We start from the raw sequence: 20,972 nt of genomic DNA, 5'->3' as shown, positions 1-20,972 counted from the left end.
AACTTCAGTCTGCTGAGACCAACTCATTTTTTTCTCTACTGTATAACGTTTCATTTGAATTTAGCTGTTCTGCTCCTGTGTTAGGTAATGGAGCTGCTTCAATGACTAAAATTCTCAGAAACAAACTTTAGCAAATCATACTATATAGTCAAAATATCTAGAAACAGCTTTTCATTGACGGAATTAATGTTTTCAGTGGTATTCGCAGAATCATAGAACAGGTGTGGTTGGAAGGGACCACATTGGTTATCTGGTCCAACCTCCCTGCTCAAGCAGGGTCTTCCTAGAGCACATTGCACAGGGTTGTATCTAGATGGTTCTTGAATATCTCCAGTGTGGGAGTCTCCACAACCTCGCTGGACAACCTGGTCCAGTGCTCAGTCACCTGCATAGTAAAGAAGTTCTTCCTCATATTCAGGTGGAAATATTGCCACATGTCCACAGTAGAACTTCTACTTTGTTTGGTTTTAAACACTTTGCTCTATTCCCTGTAAAACCAGACTCAGCTGCATGCAGCTGAGAGGTGCTGTTGTTCACTTGTGCCACTGAGAAATCCAAGTAGCATCAATGTGTTAAAGCTTACATCCTGTTGTGTCCTCCAGTCAGATTGCTCTGAGAGTCACTTTCTGGGCTAACAGCTCTGCAGCTGATCACAGCAAGTCTTGACAAGCAGACAAGTTAGAAGCTGATCATAGACCTTGCCTCTGTATTTAACGGAGATCTACCTCATACATTTCATAAGCACTGGAATTCTTTGCATTTCAATTGTAATCATGATCCTGACTTTTGCTCTTGAGTTCTTACTGATATTCTTGAGATCTGCTTTCTGCTCCTGTAGTGTTTCCCCTCCCACTCCAGTAGTGGCACTTGTTTTTGACCAGATCACCCCAGCTCTCTGCATACACTAGAATTTTCTTTGCTTCCTTTTATCTTTGTCAGTGGACATACACTTGACTGACTACTTAATGTGCTAAATCCTTTTACAGTTCTGTCCTCCTGAGTTCAACATCTTCTTTGCTTACAGTGAAAACCTGGGGGTTTTGCTGTGGCCTATTTGCATGTTCTATTGCTTGTTGAGAAATAGTAGGTGCAAATATTTTCAGCTATTAATACATATATGGTTTTAAGTGTTTTAATTTCAAATGGTACTTATAACTGCTTTCAGTTTCCAATGGCTTTTGCTAGACTCAGAATAATGCTTCTCAAGAGTATTTTAGGCAAAGAAGGTTGACCTCAAGACAGTATTATTAAACTCACATATAAATGGAGAATTCTCCAAGCATTTAACTTTTATGTTTCTTTCTCTATAATACAAAATATACCTGATTAGTTCTGCTCCCTATTCAAGCAATATTGCATTCCTACGTTTAAAAGTCCTGTGCTATGCAGAAAACTTCATAGTGATTTTTTTTTCTGAAAAGTTAACTAATTCTCTTTTTCTCTGGAGTATTTTTTTAAATTATGAACATACTTGAATATTTTGCAATCACTTACTATCAAATGGTACATGATTCCTTCATTTTATAGCAAAGAAGAGTAATCATGGTTCCCTGGGCCAATGCCAAACATACAAGAAAACCACTACCTCAGCTGGGACATAACTGGGAATATTCAGTACATCAACTTCTAAGTAATATTGGAAAGTGAGAACACTAAAACAGGAAAATGCTGCCATTTCCCTACATTTTTCTTTAAATTATCCATATTTAGTCTGAAATTTAAAAGTCATCAATGCCCAAGAAACACCTGCTTTAGGATTTCTAGAACTGAGGTAATTGGGAGTGGTAGGAATTCTGTGAAGCTTCTGAACCCTCCTCTGAGACAATGAAAGAAAGAAAATTAAAACACTTTTGACTTTTTTACTCCATATACTGAGAAAAGTTTATTACAGAAGTGCATCTCTTACAATATACAAGTGAAAGGTTTGATGTTAATTTAATTTGTACCATCCAAATTCCTGTTTACCTCTCTGCTTCTACCTCTAGTAAAATAGTTTCATTTTAATTCTGAAAGCATCACATTGTATTTATACATCTATTGTGATTATGATATTCCCATCAGTGACAGACGATACAGAACTGCAACAAATTCTGAATGCACCCATTAATCCACACAAAAATATCTGAATCAGTCCAGTAAAACTATTGTAAAATAGTTATTGTAAAATATCTATCTGAGTTTGCGTCTAGGTAAATGTGAAGAAAATTAAGCCACTTGCTGTTTGTTGCTGGAGGAAAATCAAGAAATGCAACCCGATTCAGGAGAAATAACTGGTCAACTACTATTAACTGTTCTTTGTAAATAAAACACAAGCTTTTCCTGCTATGCTTATAATAGGATTTAGTCACGCTTGCAAAGCTCTCTGAAATATGTAATGGCTACAAACAACAAAACCAACAACACAAAGTTGCTTAGTGGAAAATACAATACCTCTGTTTAGTCAGTGGGTTTCCCAACAACTCTGGGTGTTGATTTGTTTCCTCCAGAAGAAAAATTGATAATAAAGTCAGTTATTTCTTGACACAATCCCACCTTTTTCCAAAGAAATAAAAAGATACATATTCTGATGAATATAGAACAATTTAATTTTTCTTTTATAGCAGAAGAACAAGAAAGGGATGATAACTCTTCTCTAGCAGTTCTACATTCTGGTTTCTTGATGTGCCATCTACTTATGTATAATCACATCTAAATAAACAGTAACATGAAAATCATCTGTCTTCCTCTGCCAAACTGATTAGACTATATTTACTTTAAGTGTCACAGGATATTTTTCCATTTGTCTTCTTAATTCTTTATTCTAGTTAAACTACCTGGACCCTATTATTGAAATAAGGGTATCCATGATGGTTTCACTGACAGAAAGCCAGAAAGTGCTATTGTGTCTCCTCTACTGAATGAATCTAGAATTGACCTTCAGGTGCCTAATCAACACAGAATGACAGACTTCCTCAGAATTAATTCCCGTGCGAGTTATATTATAACTTTAAGGGGGAAAAAAAAGTGATTAAAACATTTGTAGTCATGAAGAATTCATACTAAAGCTTGATAAGTAGTTCCAATGCAGCCTGTGCCTACCTTTTGTTCTGTTATGTCTGACCTCCACATTTAGGAGCTCTAGTACTACCAAGCATAAATTTCCCATGGGAGAAATGTTAAATAAAGTTAGGATTTCTACAAAACAAAAGTCACATGAGCTTCTCAGTACAATGGTTTCTCTCACTACAGATTGGCTTTGCTTTCTTCAGACATCCAAAAGCTGGAGATTTAGAATAAGTAAGCACAGAGACTATTGTAAACAGTCAATGGTCACCGCAGTACTGGTCCATAACTTCACCAAGTACAATTGTCATATAACTTCCCTAGAACCTTTTAACATTTTGTTCTAAGGACTATAATGGTTCTCTTGCTTACAAAAACAGTGCTGAAGAATCATATTTCCCTGTGATCCAAATAGCACTGGCCAGGATAGAGCCTCTGAAAGATGGTAACATAACGAGAGTCAAATATTCCATTTTTTAAACCAGTAACATGTATCTGTTGACAATTTTCCATTAAATTAAAGGTCTACAAACTGTATAGAGTTAGAATTTATGGCATTTGGCATGGTTGTAAAGGGATTTATCATAAATAATACTTCAAGTTCAGATGAAACTTTCTCCTCTAGGTTATCTGGTTGTAAGCTTCCTGTCTCATGTGCTACATTAAAGTTCTACCTCTTCCTGAGACTAAGGGGAGACCTCACAGTGCTGATCTCTTCTCTCTGGTGACCAGCCACAGAACTGAAGGAAACAGCATGAAGCTGTGTCAGGGGAGGTTTGGGTTGGATATTAGGATAGGGTTCTTCACCCAGTGGGGAAGAGCTGCTGGAGTACATAAATGTGAGAAGATATGCTTGAGGGGACTGAATGATTACAGAGATAAGGAAAGGATGGGAGCTAGAACAAGGTTTCAAAGAGACAGGGGACTAGGATATAAGCCTCAAATGTGCCAGGATGTGCATTCTCAAACTGGAAGTTAGGACATATATAAATTTACTTCAACAAGATAGAATTTCTGATGGTTGTTTTTCTGGATTGCCTTTTAGAAAGTTACCTCCTAAAAGTAATTTGGAAAGTTTTAAGAATACAGAGACTAAAACATGCAAAAATTAGAGAGCACTCAAACTCAGGTTGCTTGTGAAAACTTAATTTAAACTCCTGGAATATATGTATTATGATACTTTTATCTGTGAGATCCCATACTATTTGTACCACAGGCCATTCCTTACTCCATTACACAGGATACCTAGTGTTCAGTGTAAAAAGAAGACATAGAAGACATGAAGTAGCCTGTCGATTGTATGCCCTTTCCTCACTTAGTACAAAAGCTACACAGTGCAGTGACTCAGGCAGATGATTTCAAGAAGAAAAAGTTAGTTCTGTTTTTTGGACAGAAGAATATCTCCTGAGCAACTGGATTCTCTCTTTGTATTATTTCAAGGGATCCTGTCCCTCCCGTGAGGCTGAAACTCATTTAATGCAGTTTTGGGAGATGCAATGAGAAATAGGTATTTTTCACTTTTTGGGTACCCAGCCTCATGCTCTGGAGACTTCTCAACTGCAAGCAAAGTTGATGTCACATGTGATTGCCAAATGAAGTGCTAAATTAAATACCATAAACTTGACAAACATAGCCACCCAAAACAACACGTATTTTTTACATTAATATAATCGTATGTTCTCTTTGTATAAAATGGAGGTAAATGGAGTAAGGTTTGTGAGGCTGTCACATGCTAGTGATAGGTGTCAAAAGAACCATAGAATAGTAGAATATGCTGAGTTTGAAGGGACTCAGGAGGATTATCAAGTCCAGCTCCTGACTCCACATAGGACAACCTAAAAGTTAAACCATGTTAAACCATGTAAGGGTATTGTTCAAACCCTTCTTGAACACCTACATGTTTGGGACCATGAGCACTTCCCTGGGGAGCTTGTTCCAGTGCTTGACCACCCTTTCAGTGAAAAACTTTTTAATATCTGATCTGAACTTATCCTAACACAGCTTTAAGCCATTCCCTTCTGTCCTCTCACCAGATACCAGAGAGATCAACACCTCCCCCTCTGCTCCCACTCATGAAGAAGTTGTGGACAGCAATGAGGTCAGTACCCCTCACTCTCCTCTGTGCTGAACAAACCCTTCACTGCTCCTCATAAGTCAAACCCTCTAGTCCCCTCACCATCTTTGTTGCCCTCCTTTGAACACACTGCAATATTTTTATATCATTCTTGTGTTATGGAGCGCAATACTGCAGACAATACTCAGGGTGAAGCCACACCAGTACAGAGTAGAGTGGGATAATCATTTCCTTTGACCTGTTAGATATGTCATTAAAAAGCCAACTGTTGCATGGGCATGTAGGAAATGTTGCATTTCCTAACCTCTAAGCACTTGACTCTGTAAACTTACTATTGCTTTGATTATTTTTTCATGTATAACTTATTTATTTATGATGAGCAAGAATGGTTTAGAACAAAATGAAGAAAAGTTTGTAAAAGAAAATTACAATCTGAGAGTAAGAGCAAGAGATTGAAGGGAAGGTGCCTTAAGGGATGCTAGAAGGTTAAAAGGAAATGATGGACCTTTGAAGGACCACTGAAATAAAGAGAAGACCACAACAGATTCATCATTGGAGGTGGTGGTGCACCAGTGAGGAGATTGAAACTGAGGATCAAGGACTGGTTAATGCAACAAAAAAAGAAGAAAAATTTTGGGTATGTGAAAAAGAGACTGCAGTATGATGACAGATGTTTGAAGAACAAGAATTTTAGTTTTCTGGTCACAAGTCAAGGTTCCATTTTGTAGTCTTTCTAAAGGAAAAAATGGTAAGGTCAGTAAGGAGTCTCATCACACAACCTTGTCTTTGTGGAAAGTCGGGTTGGATCCTTCCCATTTGCAAGGCTCTTGTGGCACATATTTTGAGTCATGGACAGCAAGGAAGGGACAGTGCTGTTTAGGATACTCTCCCATTTACTTTATACTCTAACTTTATACTCTAACAAAGCCCTGATGGAAAGATCCTCTAGTAAATGTCCTGAGTGTGTCCTGCCCTAACTCATTTTTCCAAATGGCCTTTTAGCAAGTAAAAGCGCAGTGCAATAATCCAATCTGAAGGTAGTGGTGACTATGGCACAGTCCTCATCCAACAGGAAAGGACAAGTTGCCTAAAAAAGCATTTTTGTTAATTGCTAGAACAGCCTCAGACACTGAATGAAACTGAAGAAAAATGGCTTTGCTTTGAAAATGAAAAGGTTCACAAAAAAAGACTGTTTTTTCTAATTTTTGCCTGTGAAGTATATGTCAAAATATTGTCAAAACTATCATCACAGTGATTTGCAGTAAGAGAATCTTATTATGATCTTAAATAATTTGAATTTTAAATTAAATTTGCTACAAGAAATTTATTAAAAATGTTTTTAAAACTGACCAAATTTAAGTGTTATGAAATAAAAATTCACTTCACAATTTCATGGTTTTCAAGTTTGTTTTTTTTCTCTCAGACAGCTCTAAACAATTCTAGTAACTAAGTAAAAACTACATTGTGGATCTTACTGAGATAAGGCAGAAGCCAGATCACCAGTCAAAACCTACTCATTCCTTTTCATATATGTAGCATCACTTTGATTTATGCAGACTATCAGTGATGTTTCAAAAATGGGATTTACATTATTCCCCTGTGCTTCCCACTGCACCCCCTTATCTGGCACTATCACTCATCTGATTGCACATACAGTGAGATCAATGTATTGGTACAAATGAAAATTGGCCAATTTTTAGCCGCATGAATGCTCATGTCAGCACAGAAAGGTGACACAAGTTTATAGCCAGTCAATGAGGAGAGGACAGGACTACTGCAGCTCTATCATGCAGCAACTTGCCTGTGATAAAACCATACACTAAACCTCATGGAGCCTGCTCTTATTCAAGTCCCTCAGTATGAGAAATACCAGGATAATAAAGGAATACCACATGCCAGATTTACTGGAAAGAAACAAAGGTGAAGGTATACTGAAGCTTGCTCTTTCAACACTGTTCTTACAAACGCCATAGGAGATCTTCAACCTCTTAAGTAGAAAGTTTTTGTTTAAGAAACTAGAAAAGGTTTGATTCAACAAATCCAGTACTTGATTAAGATTTCTTATCAAACAGTTTTTGAGATCTTCTAATGAAAATCTACAAAGAAATTGGATTTAGAAAGAATAGGGAATTTTCTTTATATATATGAATACATACACAGATGCCACTCCAAAGATAGGTTATGGTAACATGAGAAGCTAGGTTCGTGTAATAACTCCCTCCTGCTGAAATGGAGTCATTCTCTCCTCCTTCAGGCTGCATGCTCTTCTGTGCTGTCTTTGTGGGGGCTTTGGTACCTGGCTGACACATAAGTCACTTCAACTCACTAAGGTGGCAAAAAGCTATTCGCCTTTTCTTTTTACTTAATTGGTTTAGTAGGTTGGAGAACAAATGTTATTAATGGTGGCAGGGCCCGAAATATAGCTGAATGTCATAGCTGACAGCTTTTCTCAACAAAACATCACTAAACCAACATGAAATGATGCTATTTTAGACTGGGACTTACAGTTTGAGGACAGTATAGAAAAACTCGTTGTAGAAAATGATCCTAAAGTTGATTTGGGGTAAATTGTATGGAAAGAAAATAAAAAAAGCTGATCTGTATCTAAACCTCTTGATTTCATAAGGCAAATTTTGGTAAATTAAGACATCTAGTTAACCAAGACAACAGAACTGAAGAGGTCAGAAGTTTGAAATGAAAATCATTTGCTCTTTCTTTGAAGAGCAGCTGCTTACAGAGTTCATAAAATGGATAATTAAGTAGAGAGCTTTCAGGGAAAGAGGGACTGACTAGCCGAAAAGCTTTGCTACACATTGCTAAGCACATAGACAAGATGATATTTTCCAGAGCAGAATGAGGGAAATGGCAGCAGGTAGTACCAAACAGGAGGGTGTCAAATTGAATAGTGCCTACTAGTAGATTTCTTTGGGAGTTATTCTTGGGATTGATCTTACTCTTTGGCAAAGAAGAGAAAATAAGCTTATTGGTTCAGCTGGTTTAACAAAACTAGGTAGCATCATCAACACAGCTGCAGTGGGATGTCATATGGAAAAACAACGAATGACCTTGGTGATTGAACTAGTGGAAACAAAACAAACTGCTATAACACAAATGCAAGGTCATGCACTTGGAGGCTAAATTTTGCGGTTAATGAAGATCTTTCCCAGTAAATGAGTAGTGTAGAAAAGAACATAGGTACTACTAGAAGAGATGGTGGTTATCTAATGTACTTGTGCAAAAAGGCAACTGCACACCCAAGACTGCAATATTTCATGGAGATATGGAAATATTGATGTACAGTACAAGGTAGTAATCAGCCTAAAATGGGATGTTATGGGAATTTGAACCCACATTCAGACAGATGTGTTCAGACTGGGGCAGCTAGTAGAACAACCAGTGGAATGAAGATCTGTTGAGCAAGAAGAGACTAAAAAATCAGTGTTTAGTCAAGCAAAAGGAAGGCTGAGAGGGAATATGATTACCGTCTATAAATATATCAGGGTTAAACACCAGGGAGGGAGAAGAGCTATTTAAGCCAAAGCATGAATATTGGCACAAAACCCAAATGGATTCTTGAATAAATTTAGTCTGGAAATTAGAAGAAGGTTTCTAACCACCAAAACAATGAAGTTCTGGAACAGATTTGCAACAAAAGTAGGGGGTAAACATATCAAACTACCATTAAGATGGAGCTTGAAAAGTTTCTGGAAGGGATTAAATGACACAGTTTCCTGTAATAGCAAGAAAGTGGACTCAGTGACCGAGGCAATCTCTTCTACTTTTAAGATCCTATACTTTGTTTTGCAGTGTCATTTCATCTCGGTAAAGACGAGATTTATCCAACTAAAACCCTCAAATGTTTAAAAATTAATAAAAATTATTTTGCATGTAGATTATGTTGTTTATTTAACCTCCCTGAAAATTATTTCAGAGGAATAATTTTTTGGGTATTACATTATTAGTTTTTACAGTGTTGCAATGTCTTTTGTGGGAAATTGCCCAGTTTAGAACATAAGTTATCATTTACTTTTACCCAACTGAAATATAGGACGTAGCATTTGAAGGCATATTATATTATGAAATTACTAGTAATCTTACAGGATAGTGTATATTGTCTCATTATTTGATCTTTTGAAAGATCACTTTTGGTTAAATAAGCTGCAAATTAAGCAGCTGAATGCAATCTGCTTATAGATACATATTGATTTGTTTATAAATATCGTGAAATGTATATGTAGTTCAACAACCATAATGAAGACCACAGATAATATTTTGCACAAACCATTTTTTCGTTTTTTAAAATTGTATGGGTTCTGTTATGTACAGTACAAACACACATAAATATGGTATCATAGAATCATAGAGTGGATTGTGTTGGAAGGGACCTTGAAGACTATCTAATCCCAACCCCCCTGCCACGGGCAGGGGCAGGTTCAACTAGATCAGCTTGCTTAAAGTTCCATCTGACCTGGCCTTGAACACCACCAGGGATGAGGCATCCACAATTTCCCTGGGCAACCTGTTCTGATGCCTCACTACCCCCATATAAAGAAATTTTTCCTTAGTATCTTTTCATTAAGAGCTTTAGTCTATGAAGAATAGCTGCTATGCCTAATTAAACCCACAAACTGGAACACTGATAGAGGGGAATATTACATAATAAAACCAAAATGATCAAGGTGTTACCGATCATAGGTGTTTTAAGATTCTACTTTTTTTGTTTGTTTGGTTGGTTGGTTTTGTCTTTTAATCTGTTTTCCATCCACTACTATTTCTTGAAGTTGTGTTGAGCAACCAACTAGTAGACCAGAATCCCATTAAGCCATGACTATGAGAACACATGTTCCATCAACGAATACAGTTTGTCCACATCTTTCTTCTTTGTGATGGCCAAGAAGGATTGAGGCTAAATAGACAAAGTGAGACTAAGGACAAAAAAGAAAGGAAATATTGGCAGAAATTGTAGGGGAAGAGAGTTGAGAAAAGAATAAAATAAAGAGGATAAATCAAACTGTGCAAAGCAGAGATTACAAACTTTGTGGGGCGGGACAGTATAGAAGCCAACAATGACATGTTTTTTGGGGTCACATACTTTACAAAAGATTGCACTTCATTTTCACTTTCACAGGTGGTGAAAACACACAGACATTTCTATAAACATAAGCTTTATCTACACTTCAAACACAATTTTTCCCAAGCTAATTTTCAAATCAGTTATAATAAACTGTGTTCTGAAGGGTTTCGTGAGCTTCTGCTTTCCAAGTGTTACATGTATAAAGTAGTGATAGACATCTTGTTCAAGTATTTCCTCTTCATTCCTTAGACTCTGTTCTAGACACCTGAACAATTAGGTTGATGCAGTCCAAAACAGTGTTTAGGCAGAAGAAGTCCTTCAGTCAAAGGAAGATGTTTCCTTCTAACTCTGGAACAAATGCCACTATTCTTTATCACAGAGAAATACTGCTGATAGCAGCAGGTAGCCTTAAACTGTGTTCATCCTGTTCTTAGAACATACTATGCATCACTTGAAGGTTGGCTTGGTAATGTTCTTAAGATTTCTGCTCAAACATAAACTCTTCAAAACATATTCGATTACTCCTTCTCAGTTCAAATACAGTTGACTGCTTTTTGAGGCAATTTTACTCCATGACAGATAGAAGGATGTCACTCTTTGTTGAACAAATGGTTGGTTCAGCTTTGTTGAATTTATCTACCACCAGTCAATACATTTGACATTTTTTAGTGAAGTTGCTGACATCAGGCCTGTCCATGAAAGCAGTGGTGTGGAGCCTAAAAATACATAAGTTTGAGGTCTCTGGCGTTCACAAAGAGATTTTGCTGCTTAGTGTTTGAGCTAATGCTAACTCTTTCAAACCATAAAAAGAATTGCTCTATATGGATTATTCTTAAAAATAATCAGAATTATACATGGTTTTATAGATGAAGAGGAATTTACATAGGTGCCTGAACGTTTTTGTTATTTTTCCTGATGTCAATCGAAAAAACAAAGGAAAATTTTTTTCATTATTTTTGGCTATATTTGAACATACAAATTTAAAAATAGGGTTAGATGTCTACAGGGGTCCAAGGGTTCTCTGGATTTATGAAACGTTTATATATAAATACATTTCAATACGGTTCCAAAATTGCAAGAAAAAACATTAAAATTTTTTTGAGCTGTATAATCTAAGACATTAATGAAAATCTTCTATTGCTACATAATAGTCCTAGATAACACCATTAGGTAATGTCTCTTGCTAGGGCAATGGTAATCCTTTGGTTACTTTTTTAAAGTGCGATAGGTTTCTTTTAATGTGTTATGAATTAGAAAACCACTTGTTTTCCACCATCCATCTCTGATGCGTAAGCCCTCTTGAATTTCTTTCTGAACTTCATCAGAATTTTAACTTAACGTGAATGGGATTCAATGTTGAAATTTCAACAGCTGTCTGCTCACACACATAGCTAGACAATGTGATGCTGTAGAACAAAATATCAATTTATAGGGCAACTTGGAGGAGACCTTCAAAATGGGTGGTGATATATCTACATGGCACTTTTTTCCTTGGCAGGGACTGTTAGAGCTGTTTTGCCATCAGCTCACATCCTTTTTAGAAGGCATGAGCAAGGTGCTGCCAGCCCTGAGGTAACTCCCCCCTCACACCAAGTAGCCCTTCCCAGCTTCATCTGATGAGTAGTATGTCGTGAAAAAAAAACCAACAAAACCCAATCAACCCTGAACAACAAAACCAAATCCACAGTGATTCCCATCAACAATATATAGTAAGAAAGTAGATGATTTTGGCTTGAGTTGTTGACTGGAGCCTGTGTCTCTGGGTCGGATCATTAGGAAGAAATTAGAGATATTGTTGTGACAATGGAAGATAAAAAATTTCTGGTCTCTCCTACACATGAAAATTATTAGCCAAACACATCAAGGATGGTGGAGAAAGGAGACAGCCCTTAAATGACTCCTGCGCAACTCGAGGGGAAGGCTGTCCCGCAGGAGGCTCCGGGTTGGAAATGGCGCCAGCGGCTGAAACCCGGCTCCTCGCGCACACAACAGGCTCTATATCTCCGAGGGACTCTGCTCCGCGTGGTTGACACAGATTGATCCCGACTAAAGGAGGCAGGGCGGGTATCGCGCTCTCTCTCTCCCTCTTCTGGGCAGAGGAGGATGGGTAAATGGGCAGAGCGGGACGAGCGCGCCAGACGGGCGGCTGCGCTCTCTCGGTCCTCGAAGGAGCGGGCGCGAGTGCGATGGCCAGCGCAGGGGAAGGAGCCGCGCAGGGAAAGTGCGCATCCTCCATTTTGGCGGAGGGCAGGCGGAGAGTTGGCTCCCGGCGCCTGGCAGAACCGCTCGTCCCCACCCCGTAGCACTGCCTGGGGCACCCTCTTCCCGCGGAGAAGGCGGGCAGAGGCGCTTCAAATGGACGCCCCGCTGCGCCTCGGTTCGAATTGGTCCCAAGCTCCCCGCAGCGGCTTCCGACAAAATGGAGGACGCCACCACTGCCACTGCCACCACCACCACCAGCAGCACCACCACCAGCAGCTCCTCCAGGACCCATGTTGGCGGCTAACATGGCGCCCTCCCCCGCGGAGAGCGGGGGCAGCAGGGCCTCCTCGGGCGAGGAGGTGCTGCTTGGTGGGGCAGGCTGCGGGGCGCGGGCCAGGCGCCCTCCCTGAGAGTCGTGAACTCTCCCTTTTCCCTCTGGGAGCGGTTCCATTACCCATGCTCTGTCCATCATGGATATGGCCCCAGGCTCAACGCCTAGTGAGGGAAGGGAAGGAGCGGAGCGGAACCTCTCGTAGGACCATTCCCAGCCCTATGGCTTGGCGGCAGGGCACAGAGCGGGAGAGGCAAACCCGCGCCCCACGGGCGGAACGGTGGCGCCCGCAGGGACCGAGTGCACGGCCGGGACGGGCAAGCGCACTATCTCCGCCGGCCGATAGGGCCAGGCGGCTCGGCGACATCCACAACTTCGGCAAGTTGCCGCTGCCCTAGAGCGGCGCGGGGAACGCCAGCGCAGCCCCCTGGCGCGGGTAACGAGCCGGTCTGTGGGCAACGATCCGGGTTCCTCAAACCTGATGGATCAAAGTGGGAAGAACCCAAAGCGTGGCCAGGAGGAAGATTGGCAGTTTATAGGGTCAACCGGCTGCGGGCGGCTCTGATGGATGGGCGGTGCACCCACTCTGCTAGCCCAGCGCCAGAGCCCGCCCTCTGGGAAAGCCAATGCCGGGGCAGGAAGGCGGATCTCGCCGAGCTCGCTTGGCCCGGTTCCTCCTCCCCTTCGCCAGCAGCTGCGCTTCGCCTGGGACTGGACCGAGTTAGAGTTGAGGCGCTGGAGGAGTAGCGCAGAGTGCGTGCGTCCCCGGCGGGGGGGGGTCTGTGCCCGCAGGCGGTGGGGAGCCGGGTAAGGCGGGGGCGCGGGGCGCTGCGCCTCACCAGGGCGGGCTGGCGGGGGGCTGGCGGCGCTCAGCTGCCCCCAGGGCGGGGATGGGAGAGCAGCCGCCGTGCCTCCCGGCTACCCGGGCGAAGTACACCGTGTTGCCGCCGCGCCGCCACCTCTGGCGGAGGGGGCGCGAGCGACACCGGGGGCAACCCCGCCGGTACCCGTCGCGGCACGGAGCGGGGCGGCGGGGGTAAATGGGGAGCGCCCGGGGGCAGCCCCGGGGGGGGGGGCAGGGGCATTTGGGGGAGGGGGGGGGGTTTTGGGGGGGGGGGGGAAACGGCCCGGGGGGGGGGGCAGGGGCATTTGGGGGAAGGGCCGGGTCTGCTCTAGCGCCTCCTATTTTAACTCTCTCCCTCCCTTCCCCGCCGGGCCCTCGGCTGTTGTTCTGCCCCGGTGCGTCCTCCACCACCGCCCTCGCCGCCCCCCTGCGGGTGCCTCCCTCCCTCCACTCTCCTGCCCGGCGCGGCGCTCCGCGTCTCCTGCCACCGCCGCTGCTCCCCTCCCGTATTGTTCGGTTGGGTCCCTCTAATGGCGGACAGGAGGCGGCAGTGCTGCTGGCCGACTGCAGGGGGGCAAACCGGAGACCGGGGGTAACTGCTGCGGGAGCGGGCGGGGGGCGCGGGCGCTCGCCCAGCGCCGGGGCGCTGCCGCTGAGGGCCCCGCGGCCTCCGGGACGCCGGTTCGGGGCTGCTCCGGCAAGTTCGCAGGTAATTCTCGCTGCTGCCCGCCGTGGGTGCCGCCGCTGCCTCTGCCCCCAGCACTCGCGCGGAGGAGGCCCCGGTGCGGTGGCGCCCGGGGAGGGGGCTCCGTGTCCGCCTTTCCTTGAGCGGGGGCAGGCGGCGTGGGTGTGCCCTGAGGAGTACCCCACCGCCCCCGGGGAGGGCAACGAATTTATTTATTTATTTATTTATTTATTTTAAGGGTTGGGATTAAAGGGAAGTGGTGAGTGATGCAGGCGGTACCTGCCCTGGCCAGGCGAAGGAAACGCTGCTTGGGGGCGCTGCCTAATCTTCCCTGCCCTGTGTTAACCCCGTGTCTTTCCCTTAGGCTCCAGCCCAGTTTGGTGCAGCCTTGGCAGAGACCAACAAGGAGAGGGAGCTCCATTGTGAGTGCTATTTGTGTATCTATTTCTGCCTTTGCTAGCCCTGCTTAGGGAGGGCTTGATCCACATCCCCCTTATTCCCCCGGGGGCAGGGGTGGAAGGAGGTGCCTCCAGCATTGGGTGGGGAAATTCTTGGGTCCAGCAGCTGCTGCCCTGGGGCGAAGCCCCAGTAATGGCTGTGAGGCGGCGCCTCCACGGGGTTGGCGCTGCTGCTGCAGACATCGCTCCTGCAATACCAACTCCGGCAAGCAGACGACGGGCTGCTGCCGCCGCTCACGTTACCCAGCTCAGGAGGGAGGAGGACGAGGGCATATTTCGAGTGCCCTCTAGAGTTCTAGAGCGTGCATGAAAATCCTGACAAGAGACCTTCAGCCATCTTGAATTTTTTCCCCCGTTTCTCCAATCCCATTCCTGCATAACATCTTGAAGCTAAGAAGGGGCATGAGAGGTATAAAATCACCCCACAATTTGTGAAGCGCACTCCATCGTGTCTCTTGTGCATTCAGACTTGTTCTCTACACCCCCAGATTTGCCTGGTTGGTTTTGTTGGGTGCCAGTCACAGTTTGTGACTGCTTTGCCTCTTCCCCAAAAAGCTGGAGAACGCTGGGGAAACCCACAGTTTCTCAGTAAGCGAGCATTTTTGGTGTTTTGTCTGTGTGGGATTTTCAGAGCAGGTTGTGATCTCTGTTGGGTTGGCTAAGGAGTGCCTGGTTGCCAGTCCCTATCAGTAGGACTGGGATGTAATTTGACTCTAGTTTCTGCCCTTTATAATAACGGGGTTATTTTTTTGCTGCACGGGGGATTCTGAAATTGCAGAGTAGTGCAGTGAAGGAGCAAGTAAGGTGGAGGGCACGCGAATAGAGAGGTTCGGGAGCACCCGAACGGGGACGCGGTGCGCGGGCTGTGCCACTAGAGGCGGCTGTGGGTGGTGCAGCGGCCCTGCAGCTTCGGTGGGGACCTCGCAGCCCGAGAACAAAACAAAAAGGCAGCGCCTGTCTTTCACTCCGACTCCCTTGCTTGGGTACAGCACAGATTCAGGTATTGCAGTCTTTCCCACCATTTGTATCTTGAATTATTTTTTTTTTCTTTATTTCTTCGCCATTGTATGTGGTAGATTTCCCAGAATTGCAAAGCTTGCAACTTTCTTTGTCACTTTTTGGTGGCTTACACATACAAAGAATGAGTGGTTCAATGCAAAACCTCATTGCTTAGGAGGAAGGTATTAGATCTGGATTTATTTTAAGCATCTAAAATTACCAACCACATGAAAGACTCCCAAAGAATTTGCATGGCCTGTTATCATTAGTAAAGTGGTGTATTCTAAACCTTGACTTCCTACTGCAATATAAAAATTTTAATGGTAATGTTTTAACTCTTACCATATCCTGGATGTAAGGCTACCATTTAATTTTACTTCTGATTCATTATGCATTCCAGTCTGACAGCTATTCTGCTTTTTCTGATGCTTCTTCATGTCAAAAAAAGTTACTTCTGAGAGTGATCAAGGCTAATAATGCTTTGGAAGTAGGGAGGCTGTTGTGTTGGGAGTGAAAAAGGCTTTTGTGTACTGGAGCTAGTTTGAAAATTATTGAAGCTTTGTGTGGCTGCCTATGAAAAGATGAGAATACTGCCAAGAACAACTGTACAGCTAAGATTCAACAAACCTTACTAAGACTCAGTAAACTTCTTGCGCGAAAGTGTCCTAGTAGATGGCACATTGTCCTTCTCCAACTGTGATGATGGTGGTACAGCCTTCTTATGGCATGTCATAGGACCACGCTGTTGTGTGTTGGAACACATTTGGTGCTTAGTGTTGCAAGTTCAGCTGTAGGAACCAAACTCCTCAGCCACATGATTAGGTGGTTAAACTAAATAACTTGTTTTAATAAAAGACTGTCTTAATTAGAGCAATAAATTTGCTTTATTATCTACTACATTTGCTTTATATTATTGTTATTAATCCTCTTTGACCCCAAATATATGATTGCATTCTACTGTTGCTTATCCTGGAATAACATGCAAAGAGGAATTTGCATCAGCAAGAATGTAAATTTGCCAGTGAAAAAGGGAAAGCAAGTTTCTTTGTCTTTTGTAGAGCTTGTTCAAATATGCAGAGGGATGTGGGACCAAAAATGGTACAAACTCTTTCAGATTTTTGCTGAGGTTGTTTGGTTGGTTTTGGGTTTTGGTTTTTTTTTGGTCCAGAATCATCATGAACAGTCTTGTGTTGTTACAGAAGTTTTCCTTTTGGTTTTGAGGACTAAATACAGAATTACTGAAGTTCAGTCACATTGTTTGAGTTTGCAACCAATTAATACACCCTGCAACAAAAGCAGAAAGAGGAGTTCTGTGAAGAATTTATATCAAGAATTGTTACCAATGGAAAAAATCACTTTTTGTGGAGAACTGTTTCTCTTTTCTATTACAAATAACAATGAATTCAGCCTATCTGTGGAAAAGGATTGAAATTTGAGTTCAGAGGAGTTCAAAAGACTAGTAAGGTTTTCCCTATGAGAAGTTGGAGGTAATAGTTGCCTCATGAGGCTCTTAAATCCAGGTATGCTGCAGGAGTTCTGTGTGTGCTGACATTGCTACATTTAACTCCATAGTTGAAAGCACTTTCTTTGCAACTTCTTTTTAACTTTGTTTCAGTGATTTAATCTTACTAGGTAACTGTTCTATGTGAATAACTGGGTTTCTGAGAGATTACAGTTCAGAAGAAATTTAGCTTTTCTTCCATACATGTGGCCTACCCTGTGTGCTGCTGGCAGATATGGCTGGCAGTAGATGCTAACTTGATATATGAACGTTCTGCTCTATTTGAATGCTAGTATTAACATAGTATTTTCTACTTCTAAGAGAAATTTTAGGTAGAAGGGAGCAGTGTGAGACTTCTGGAATGCGGTTGAATGGTATGGCTTCTTCAGTTAGCACTTTGACTATATTGATTTTGTGTCATAGTTTTCCAGCTGCACAGTGGCTTCCAACTCCTCCTGTTTGTTGCCAATGCTGTGTGTTTTGGTGTAGATGCGCTTGAGTTGCGCTATTCATCCTGCCACCTGTTTTGGGAGAGGCCTTAATTTCTGTGGGACCGTTCTTGGGTGTTTCTGTGGTTTGTAATGCATCAACAAGCTTTGTGTCTTTGCTCTCATGTGGATCTCCATCCCTTGCCCTCACTGAAATGGCTAAGGAGCATTCTTTGCCACTCTGGTAGGCTTGACTGAACATGAGCCAGCAGTGTGGCCAGGAAGGCCCGTGGCATCCTGGCTTTTATCATCAATAGGGTGACCAGCAGGACTCTTAAGGAAGTGATTGTCCCCTTGTACTCATCACTGGTGAGGCCGCACCTTGAATCCTGTGTTCAGTCTTGGGCCCCTCAGTGCAAGGAAGACATTGAGATGCTGGAGTGTGACCAGAGAAGGGCAACAAAGCTGTTGAATGGTCTGGAGCACAAGTCTTATGAGGAGTGGCTGAGGGAGCTGGGGTTGTTTATCCTGGAGAAAAGGAGGCTTCGGGGGGACATTATTGTTCTCTACAACTACCTGAGAGGAGGTTGTATCCAGGTGAGGGTTGGTCTCTTCTCCCAGGTAACAAGTGACAGGACAAGAGTAAATGGCCTCAAGTTGTGCCAGGGGAAGTGTAGGTTGGATATTAGGAAAAGTTTCTTCATGTAAAGAGTTGTCAAGCATCAGAACAGACAACCCAGGGAAGTGGTGGAGTCACCATCCCTGGAGGTAATTAAAAGATGTGTAGACGTGGCACTCGGGGACATGGTTTAGTGGTGAATATGATGGTGCCGGGTTAATGGTTGGATGCAATGATCTTAAATGTCTTTTCCAACCTAAATGATTCTATGATTTCAATGCCACTTTTTTATACTTAAATTGTTTTGACAATTTGAGTTTTTATCTTCTGTGAACTTCCAGAAATTACCAATTTTAAGACAATAACCATATTTATTCTGTGAAACTCAATGCCAATAGAGTTCAATAGGGCACACAGACACACAACAAATTTGATTATATGTGCATGGATGAGAACATCAACAATTGCCATAGATGAGATCAGTGACTGTCCTTTAGGTTAGATCATAGGTGTCCACTGAGGTATGTCGTGGATTGGACATGTCAATGATGAAAGTTGTTTTCTTACTCCAGTTTACTGTCAGAACAGAATTATTTCAATCAATGATTGTAATACAGGTGGCAAATTCAGATTTTACTTGTCCAACATAATCTACAGAGATTAATAATTTTTGTGGTCAGCTGAGAGTTTTCAGTGACATGATTGCCACCAAAGTGTTTTTCAAATTGCTCTGTGTTCAGAGGGCATTTGCACTTTGTAAGTTTGTCCTAATGCTTAAGTGCTTTGTTTTTGTCCATGTTTCTTAAACTTTTTTGGAGCTAGATTCACCATAACTTACTTCTGCCCCTTCCACCATCAGCTACTGGAGAATAACCTTATGGGGGTGGCAGGGATTCATCACAGAGGCAGGGCCTCAGAAGCAAGTGTTCAGTGCTCTGAACAGAGTAGCTGCAGTACTGGTTTGAAGCATACTCGGGCATTACCAGTGCTCTAGCCGACCATACTGACTGTCAGTAGTACAAGAGGATTGTGATGGTTTTTTTGTTTGCTTTGTTTAAGTTTGTCTGAGATGAGACTACTTTAATGATGCTTGCTGTTGTGCAGAAATGGTGGGTTTAGTTCTCTAAAAAGGAACATGTAACACGTTACTTCTTTACCTAAAATAAATGAATTGGGCACTCTGTACTTTAAAGGTTTATAAGCCTTAATGTACAGTTTCCTTGACCCTTATGAGACTTATCAGAATCCTTCTGTTAGCATCACTGTAACTTCGAAAGCTGTAATACCTAAATTTAGGTACCTAGTGCTGTACAGAAGTCTATTGAGGCATGGTCCGTACTCATCAGTTTAAAGACTGACACATGCTAAGCAGAGTGTCCTCTCAGTTCCACCTTTCTCCCTATGTAACATGGTACAAAGTGGTGATGTACCCTTGGGCACACACTGATAGGACAACAGCTGCTTGGATACTTGCTCCATAGCTCACTGATGTAACTTCTGGGGGGCCAGGAAAGAAAGCAGATCATTGGGGAAAGTCAGTGGTATTATGGAAGAGTTTGTATTAGTTTCTACATGCAGTTTCCTCTAATCTTTTGTTGTGAAAGATGGCATTGGAAGAAGATAGCATTCAGTGGATTATGCCAGATTTTACTATGTGCATGATTTTCTAACTGAGCTGTTACGGCTCATAGTCAGTCCTAGAAACATGGACCTGTTTGTTTTCCTCCTGCAGACTTCTGTTGGAACTGTATTGACATCGTGTATTCCTTTAGGCTCTTCTGTGCAATATAACCATACAGAACTTTAAAAAGACCACTTGTGAGGCAACTGTGCCTTTCTTTCTTTTGCATTTTGTTTTCTTCTCTCCTTGAAAGTTTAACCTTGATGAAAACCTTGCTTCTTTCCAGAGTTCCTTTTCTTTAGATCTGTGTAAGATCCCTCCAGCTTGATGTTTACCCCTAGTACTACATCAAATTTCTCTAGAAGTTATTTTGTTCATCTCATTCATAAACTCAGCTGTCATCCCTCTATGGATGACCTTCAAGTCTCTCTCTCTTCCAAACTTGTTGCCTTCTATACTAGCTAGATCTCTGCGTGTGCTTTTGACTTCTCTTTGTGGATGTCTGACCTTTAGCTAAGGCTGTTTTTGCAAAGGCAATCCTTCCTTCCCAAAAGGAAAACTCTCTGCTCTCTGTCACTTGTAGACAGCATTGTCATGAGATCTTTGGTTTAAGATCATAATCCAGCCCTTGTTTTAAACATGGCACACACTACTCTTTTAACAGACTGCAGATTTTTCCCACATAGTAAGTGATCTCTTAACTGTTAATAGACAATTAAGTGTTTGTTAGTTGTGTTAATAAATCACATGACATACCATGCTTTTGATTTCTGTATTGCGTGGTAACAATTTTTCTTAATAGTTGTGGTAAAAATAATGATCCTACTCTGTTGATACAGATTCAAAATCCTAAACCAGAATGCTTTCCCAATCTTCTTTTTTGACTGTCTAGTCTTTTTGCATCTCGTATTTTATGGCTGTAAAACAAACAGCTTGGAATTAACTGTGAAGGATACTATATATCTTTTGTTGTCATTGTTAATGAGATTATAAGTACACGTTAGGAAGTGACATCATGAGCAGTTAAACAATTTCGTTCGTTCTCCTGTGGTGCTCCTTGTGCTTGGAGAAGTTCTGTATGTGCACCCTTACAA

At 42.3% G+C, this 20,972-nt stretch overlaps 1 protein-coding gene across 15 annotated transcripts in view; it reads left to right on the top strand.

Moving 5' to 3' along the window:
- The first annotated feature begins 12,127 nt into the window (after window positions 1-12,127).
- The window catches only part of ZMYM2 (zinc finger MYM-type containing 2), an 86,777-nt gene continuing 77,932 nt past the window's right edge, over window positions 12,128-20,972 (top strand). For 5 of the 15 annotated variants that reach the window (XM_017831621.1, XM_017831620.1, XM_017831618.1 and 2 more), the window contains exons 1-2: window positions 13,081-13,476; window positions 14,617-14,674. The gene's annotated coding sequence lies outside the window, so the exon portion shown is untranslated. Of the gene's footprint in view, window positions 12,255-13,073; window positions 13,531-13,741; window positions 13,760-14,203; window positions 14,277-14,616; window positions 14,675-20,972 lie in introns of those variants that run through there. The other 10 variants (XM_017831623.1, XM_017831622.1, XM_017831619.1 and 7 more) reach the window with 7 other exon arrangements.

This window comes from Lepidothrix coronata, unplaced genomic scaffold, assembly GCF_001604755.1.
Source record: "Lepidothrix coronata isolate B3197 unplaced genomic scaffold, Lepidothrix_coronata-1.0 Scaffold194, whole genome shotgun sequence".
In the NCBI taxonomy this organism is placed as follows: domain Eukaryota; kingdom Metazoa; phylum Chordata; class Aves; order Passeriformes; family Pipridae; genus Lepidothrix; species Lepidothrix coronata.
The sequence above is the reverse complement of the archived record's forward strand: the minus strand, read 5'-3'. Positions and strand labels throughout refer to the sequence as shown.